This window comes from Palaemon carinicauda, chromosome 40 (genome assembly GCF_036898095.1).
Source record: "Palaemon carinicauda isolate YSFRI2023 chromosome 40, ASM3689809v2, whole genome shotgun sequence".
NCBI lineage: Eukaryota > Metazoa > Arthropoda > Malacostraca > Decapoda > Palaemonidae > Palaemon > Palaemon carinicauda.
Genome location: NC_090764.1, coordinates 35,778,020 through 35,786,463, shown reverse-complemented (window position 1 = coordinate 35,786,463; position 8,444 = coordinate 35,778,020). Strand labels below are relative to the sequence as shown.

General features: G+C 35.9%; 1 protein-coding gene across 2 annotated transcripts in view; it reads left to right on the top strand.

The window, feature by feature from the left end:
* The first annotated feature begins 205 nt into the window (after positions 1-205).
* The window catches only part of Ent2 (Equilibrative nucleoside transporter 2), a 1,033,466-nt gene continuing 1,025,227 nt past the window's right edge, over positions 206-8,444 (top strand). For both annotated transcript variants that reach the window (XM_068363488.1, XM_068363487.1), the window contains exon 1: positions 206-480. The gene's annotated coding sequence lies outside the window, so the exon portion shown is untranslated. The remainder of the gene's footprint in view (positions 481-8,444) is intronic.

The following is an 8,444-nucleotide window of genomic DNA, read 5'->3' as shown; positions in this document are numbered from 1 at the left end:
TTTCGCTATGGTGTCAATTCCATCGTGTGACCAGGAGCAGAATATCTATGGGAATTAAAAGAAAGCCATATTAGTCGTTTAGACGTGAGAATCTTTGGCTGTTTTTGTCGGAGAAATACTCTCCTCCCACCGCTCTCCTCAACCGTCTCACCTACCTACCCATCCCGTTGGGAAATGTCCCGGGCCTGGCGAGAATAGTCAGTGTCAAGTAAACCGTGGAAGTGGTGTATTAGAGCCGTTCATTTCTGGATCATATCTCGAGTCAAACTCTGTGTGTGGCGTATGTTCTGTCACTTATACTAAATTTTATTACATCGTAGTGATACATATTAGTGTTCATGTATAAATAAGCCGTTGTATGAAGGCTTCCTCTGTCATTTAGTTGCGAATTACTTGGATATTATCTCAAAGCAAGTGTGGATTTTTAAACCACGTGGGAAGAAGAGGTTGAGAAGTGTGTTCGTCAGCTGAGGTTTTCAGGTAGGCCCAACACTAAGATGCTAAAATACTATATAACTTAAGAATGTCTTTTGTTTGCATGTTATTTGTTCTGCCTCCATGGGTGAGGGTAACTCTATTCTCCGAAATGATCTTGTCAGGGGATTTCGTGTTGTGGTGTAGAGGAATTCATACATTCCACCTCGGCCTTCAATTGATTTATTTGACAACCTCGAAAGAATGTAGTTTATGTAGGCAGGTATAGTCTATAAAACCTGTTTGGTTTTCATAGTTACGGAAATTTATATCCTAATGTTATCTACTAAAGTTGAGTGCTTTCTCAGTGAAATCTTTTCCATTCATATTTTGTTCTTTCGTTTTCACAGAATGAAAGAAAGTGGCTTGCCATACTAGGCCTAGTAGTTTTAAGGAACTTATAGTCTTTGCATGAAAATGAATAGTAGAATCGAAATCTTTTATCTTACTCTTCTTCATGTGGTATTTAAACTTCGAAAACCGATTTCAAGAAATTGTTGACTTTGTGAATGAATTTTAACAATTTCCATAAGGTTAACGAAACTTTTTTTTCTTCTATAAATCAGTACAAAGAACATCATTTAGGGAAGATGGTTTACTAACGAATTTATGGTTTATGGATGTAAAATAGTTTTTTTTATTAGAGAAATAATATTGATCACCAAAATACTAGTAATTGCTGTAGATAATACCCCAAATATTTTTACCATATAAGTTCGTACTTTCCCATCATCCCGTTTATAGATAGATAGCCTACATTTTAGCCTTAACAGTTTACATTGCTGTATTGGTATCCGGGCGTTTCGGATATAAAACATACTGTTATTAATGTAGGTTATATTTAGCGTTTGACTTATATCCAAAATGAAAGATTTTATTGAAGCGTTTAGACGAGTTTAGAGCTCGTTTCGTAACCTGTGCATTAGTCTTGTTCATTTCAGTAACATTCTTGTGTTAAATAATTTTTTTTTTCGGTTTTTAAGAACACCTTTCGTGTTTCTTTGACCTTTTGACGGTGGGATAGAATGGAGTTGGTTGCCTGGCAGCTAGGGTTTGACGACGCTAGGCCTACCGTGAAAGTGTGGAAAATAGTAAAAAGGGCGTGAAAAGGGGAGTCAATGGTAAACCTGCTGTCCTTTTTTCTATTTTTTTTACCAGTTCAAGCTCTAGGCGCAAGTTCAAAAGTTTATATGTATTATATGTACACACATACACACACACATATATATATATATATGTGTGTGTGTGTATGTATGTATGTAGGTATGTGTGTGTGTGTGTGTGTGTGTGTACGCGTAATTAATCTTGTAGAAAGTTGTGTATATACTTTAAATTATCGTAGCAAATTTCGGTATTAATGACATATGTGATTTGCCTGATACGTAATTAATTTTGCCCTATGGCCAACGGATTAATTATGATTTCTCATGCAATGTCACTTCTTCAGGGGAAGATTATTGTAAATAAAAAGTTCACTGATATGGTTCAGGTCAGGCTTTCTCTGATCTTGGGAGCTGTAGATGCCGTGACCCTTGGGATATCAAGTCATGAATTTGCTCCTGCTAAATATTTGTTGCTTTGATTTGGCTAACACAGCTTCTGTTTCACCCTTCTTTGCATATGTACTTACCGGATGCTTCGTACTTTTTTTTTTTAATCTCAATTGCCCTTTGCCCAGTTGTCTTTGAACACCGTAAAACTAGATTATTATTTTAATTGATTCGACATTCTGAGTAATACAATAAAAGTATTAAGTTTATGCAAAAAAAAATATTAATACGGGTTGATATTTACTGTAATTATAATATCTCATTAATTCAGCGTGATACCGGTATCCCTTATAAGCTCTAAATATCTTGTCAGCGCCTGCCAGGTATTAGGCCTAGGCTTTCGAAGAGCTTGAATTTATGAATCTTAATTAAATGAAATCGGATCAATCGCATGTTATCGAATTCGTTAGTAGGCTATGGCGCAAAATGGAGAAATGGTCGAATAATAATTAGGAATTCGTAGAAAGACGATATTATATGTGCTATTAGGAAGAACTCTCATATTTGATTTTTATAGAATTTGAGTAGGTCTATACGTAGATCTTCAGGTACGTTTCTATGAGCGTATTGAATATAGGTTTGTATCTAAGTAATAGGGTGTCTATTACATACTGATACGTAGTATACTGTATTTGAACAGGGAGCTATAAATAGATTGATGAGAACTTAAATTGCTTTTAAGAGTTGGGGTATAGTTCGAAAACTCGAGAGAATGTATGAGCATGGTAAAACTTAAAAGATGGGAATCCGGTTGTAGGCTTAAATAGACTCTTATTTTGAATGCCATTAAGAGGAAGAGGGATGAAATGTTCGTTCTTTCTTAGCATTACGAGAAAGGTTACGAAAGATGACCTGATGTGAAATTGATGATCACACCCACATTACCGTGAAAATGGTACCGCAGATTCAGTGATTGATGCCTTGGAATAAGATTGATGATTACGTGATTGATAGTATTGGAGAGAGACTTAAGCTTGTGTGATCAATATGATTACAATGTCAGGGCATTCTGTAATTATTAACAGTAGAAGACTTTGCTTGAAATTTTGGTGATTGGTCGAATAAGAATGAAACTGGAGATTGTGATGAATAGCATCAGAAGGAAGATGCAGGATGGGAGATTTATGAAATTAAAGGAGATTTGGAAGTAGTTATTGTTAGCATCAGTAGTAAAATGATTCCGGATAAATTTAAAAGTAGGGTGATCGTGATATTGGGTGATTGCGCTATGGAGAGGGAAGATAGAAGTATTGATGACACTTTGAACTAGAAATTGCCCCATTGAAATCATAAACATTGAAAGATAGTTTCGTGATTGATAGCAAAAAGACATATTATGAGATTGATATAGATAGAATTTTCCAAGAATCAAAGGAAGATGATAGCTGTTATCATAAGAGATGGCACCAGTATAAAATTGAAGATGAATAGAAGTTAAATCTCTTACTGTGGTCAGGATTAGAATTATCACATGATTGATAGCACAGAGTTTTGAATAAACACTGTATTTAACGCTATGCACAACGAAGAAGAGAAAGAAGAATTTCAGTGATAACAAAAAAATAAAGCTGAAGACAGGTTGTGTAATTGATATCATCGGGATGAAAAAAAGAGAGACGGGTGGTGTGGCTAACCAAGAGACAGGAAAGTAATGTTTGCTATTAAATGCTCAGTGATAAATCGGAAGACTTTGACTGATAGCAAGATGAAAGAGAATGTTGGTTATTGAACACACGAAAAGAATGATTGTGATCCATCCTCAAGGATGAATAGGAAGATTGATGGGATGCAGACAAATAGTTGTAGCATAAAAAAAAACGGATGAAAATTAAGGTTATAAATTAATGGAAAGAGTAAAGTAGAGATTTATGTGGGGGAATGGTGCTCGATGTGTCCATTGAATATTACGACGGATGTTATTGACGGGTTATGATTGGTGTGCTGTTGGTCAACACAGAAAATGTCAGCGTTGCAAAGCACATAAATTGGGCCTTTTATTCCCTGCTTTAACTGCTAAAGATTATTGAAATGTACGTTGCCTCCGTAACATTTTTACATTTTGCGTTTGTTCTCTTCTCACCTAGTTGTCCAACTTCTTGAATTTTATCTTTCTTAAATTTTCACCTATCACCAAAGAGCAGTTTTCTAGTGAGACTACAGTAACGTACAGTATGTCTAGGAATGTTGATTTATTTATTTTTAAAGATTACTTCATATTTATGATGATGTTCAAACATGGCACTGGTTTTCCGTGCTGAGGCTGGGTTTTTATAGGATTAAGTGTTGTTGTTTGCCGTTGTCTTAGACACGTTATGGTGTTTTAAAAATCACTTAACCAAGTGACATGGAGTTTAGGACGATGTAGGGGAAGTGGGGAAAGGAATACCTTTGTCAGATTTTAGTTGTCTGTCTGTCTGTTAAGATTACCTTACCTTATGTAAGACACGGGCTCTTACGTTGGCAGCCCGTAAGAGAATTTAATTGCAATTAGCTGATTTAAATTTGTAAAAAGAAGTTTGCAATGTGTATAGGGTTAAGGTAATTTACGTTAATGCTATTGGGGTTTAATTAAACAATGAGATAGATTTTAGTTGACCGCCTGCTCCTAAGGTAAATAATCATATAGGAATATATTCCTTTATTTGATTGATGTTATTGAAGAAAATGCAGGGTAATTAGCACCTGTAACACCATACGTTTATAATTTTATAGTTTTAGGGGAAATGCTTTAGAAATGATAGGAGTGGACCTTTCTTTAAGAGATTTAAATCGAGCCTAGTTTAAAGGTGTGATGTAAATTATGTTTGATTTAAAAAAGTAAATAATTTTGAAGACCTTTAACCATTATTTGGTCTTAGGTTTTTGGAGGAAATTTTTCGTTTTATATGATTTTTTCTTGCAAGTTTAAAGGTTTAAAGGTCGCTCATGAATGGCAGAGGCAAGGGGCAGTGACATTGCCCTATCAAGCAGGACAATGCCCCAGAGACTGTTTATATTACATATGATCAGTGCCCAAGGCCCCTCTCCACCTAAGGGAGGGCCAGGCAAATGGCTGCTGATTACTCTACAGATGGACCTATAGGCTCCCCCCAAACTTCCCATCCTTAGCTCACAAGGATGGTGAGGTTGCAGCGACCAGGGGAACTTAACGAGTCTGAGCGGGACCCGAACCCCATAATTTTTTTTTTTTTTTTATGAACATGCCTTTGATGGCACGTTATTTTATTTAGAACTCTACGCAAAAATGAAATTAATTGCGTGTCTATTGTATGTTTTTTAATTCTATTGATAAACCAAAGAAATTCTTATAAAAAATAATTTAATCTTTGCCTAATGCCACAGAAGTGTGGGCACATCACATAGCTACGAAATACCTGTATAACTGAAAGACATTTTACAGACAGTTGACCGCAAATAGTGTTCAGATCATTGTTGTACTTGTACACAATATCCGTAATATTAGCTCAATGTTCCGTCACTTTGTGCAATCATTGCACGTTTCACGCACAAAGTTGAAGGTAATATGAGTATCAAGTTCCGTAATTTTCCGTAGTTTAATTCAACCTTTCATTTTGCCGTGTAATATAATGCGAGGATACGCTCTTAGGTGTAGGTGCGTCTACTTTTTATATTGGAAGATATCCAAGATGGCATAGCTACTCAACCGCAGCCACTTGAGAAAAAGGTTGATGACTTCCATTTCGTAGTTCACTAGTAGAACTAGTAGACTAACTACGCATGTGACTATTTAGCGGTCTAATGTTTTCCTCAAAAATCATTTGTGAAATGTATTTACAGATATTGAAAACAAGATATTATGTAATTTCCTTTTACGTTAATTGGTCTGTGCAATGCCATTCCCCCCCCACAAAAAAAAATCAAGGTACCGTTTAAGTGAAGATATAACATTGCAATACACATTAAAAAATACAAGTTGAATGAGCTCCTTGATAACCCAAAGGATTTATGTTTAGGCTGGCCTTGATATGTTTCGGAGAATATTTATCGAACCAGTTTCTCTTACCTCACAGAAATAACAAGTAAGGACGAAGAAACTACCATTCTAGTCTGAGCTATTTAAAGAAAACGCATGAATCCGGAAGAAATTTATCTGGAAACCATCAAGGTGCTATGATCACAGAGGAAAAGAATTTAGCCTTGAATTGATAATTTCATCAGAAGGTAGTGGAATAACAGCTTTGATACGTTTATTATCAAGGCAACGGTAAAGAACAAGTCAATATAATTAATTTTGTTGTTTAAACTTTGACATTGATTATCGCAGTGAAGAACTATTTACAAAGTGTGATTGACGTACTGTACGCTATGTAATATAAAATTGATAAAAATGAAATTCTTTCAAATAACAGTTGTAAGTGATTTAGAAAAGGCAATTCGGTGTTCAACTATCAGTATGTCAGGTGCAGTTTTCTTGAAAAATAATTTGCCTTACAAAAAAAAAAAAAAATAATAGCTATTTAAATTTATTTAGAACGAATTGCCAGATTTCGATTAAAAATGCTCATGCTAAAAAGTGGGCTTAAATGGCAAAAGTAACTATAACATTTAATCATAAATATAACCTCATAATGTACATGTTCATGGTAATCAAGTAGTTATACAATTAGATACTATAGTTTACCAGTTATCCAATATTTTCTACTGGGACTTCATTATCTCGGCGAATGCATTGCCATTATATTTACTATTTGTTAAGCTGCAATCTTACAGATATCTGAATCAGAGGTTTGCAATCTGATGTTCATATCTCATGAAAAACAAAAGTTTGGGAAAAGAGCGGAATTTAACCACGATGACTCCAATAGACATGAATGAATGAATTGATGTTTTCTAGCATCGAAGGTCATTGATGCCGGCAATAGACATGCAACTCCTGCTTCTTTTTTTCCAAGTTCATGCAAGCTGCCTTGCTGTCAACAGACATGCAGCTAGAAAGATAGAAGCAGGAGTTGAATTCCAGATTTTTTTTTTTTTTTTTTTTTTTTTTTTGTGTATCCTCAATTGGAAAAATGTATTCCCTGGATCCTGTTGCCCCAGTGTTGTTATATTCTTCAGTTTCTGAAGCTGTATATTGTATTATAGTCAAAACTTTTAGCTGCATGTTCCTATAGGTCAATAGAGTTAATGGGTTTTATTTAACAGCGATATGATGAATCACCAGGAAAGGCAAATAGCATATTCAGAAACTTGTGTCTGAAGTTTTTAATATGGAATTAATCATTCTGAAGACGGCGAGCTCTGTAAGACTTAATTGGTCTTAGGCCTACTTATACTGTCGGTGTTATATGGTTTGTTGTTAACATAACGGAACTAAGAAGAGGCGTGGTGTAGCGCTCGGAGAAAAGGGAGGGAGATGTAAGTCATGGTATGATGGGTCTTAAGATATCTTTGAAGTTTAGACTATACCACGGGTAACGTTAAGGATCATTTTTTGCTTTGGTGGATATTAATATGATCGAATTTTAAAACCTTCTGTAGGTAGTAGGTTGGCCAGGGAACCAGCCACCCGTTGAGATACTACCGCTAGAGAGTTATGTGGTCCTTTGACTGGGCAGACAGTACTGCATTGGATCCTTCTCTCTAGTTACGGATCACTTTCCCTTTGCCTACACATACACCGAATAGTCTGGCCTAATCTTTACAGATTCTCCTCTGTCCTCATTCACCTGACAACACTGAGATTACCAAACAATTCTTCTTCACCCAAGGGGTTAACTACTGCACTGTAATTGTTCAGTGGCTACTTTCCTATTGGTAAGGGTAGAAGAGACTCTTTAGCTATGGTAAGCAGCTCCTCTAGGAGAAGGACACTCAAAATCAAACCATTGTTCTCTAGTCTTGGGTAGTGCCATAGCCTCTGTACCATGGTCTTCCACTGTCTTTGGTTAGAGTTCTCTTGCTTGAGCGTACACTCGGGCACACTATTCTATCTCGTTTCTCTTCCCCTTGTTTTGTTAAAGTTTTCATTGTTTATATAGGAAATATTTATTTAAATGTCATTGTTCTTAAAATATATTATTTTTCCTTGTTTCCTTTCCTCACTGGGCTATTTTCCCTGTTGGGGCTCCTGGGCTTATATCGTCTTGCTTTTCCAACTAATAATAATACGAGAGAGAGAGAGAGAGAGAGAGAGAGAGAGAGAGAGAGAGATGGTGTCTTTAAATCTTCCAGGAGCAGTTAATGTATGCATGCTGTTATTTACAGTTACAATAAAACCAGAGAATCCGTTAACTTAGTATCTGAATACCAGATAGGTATGAGATTCCGTACCTTAAGATACGTTATGGCCTCAGAGAGAGAGAGAGAGAGAGAGAGAGAGAGAGAGAGAGAGAGAGAGAGAGAGAGAGAGAGAGAGAATATTCATGCTTTTTTTCTCCCCTTTCCAAACGATTCCAGTTT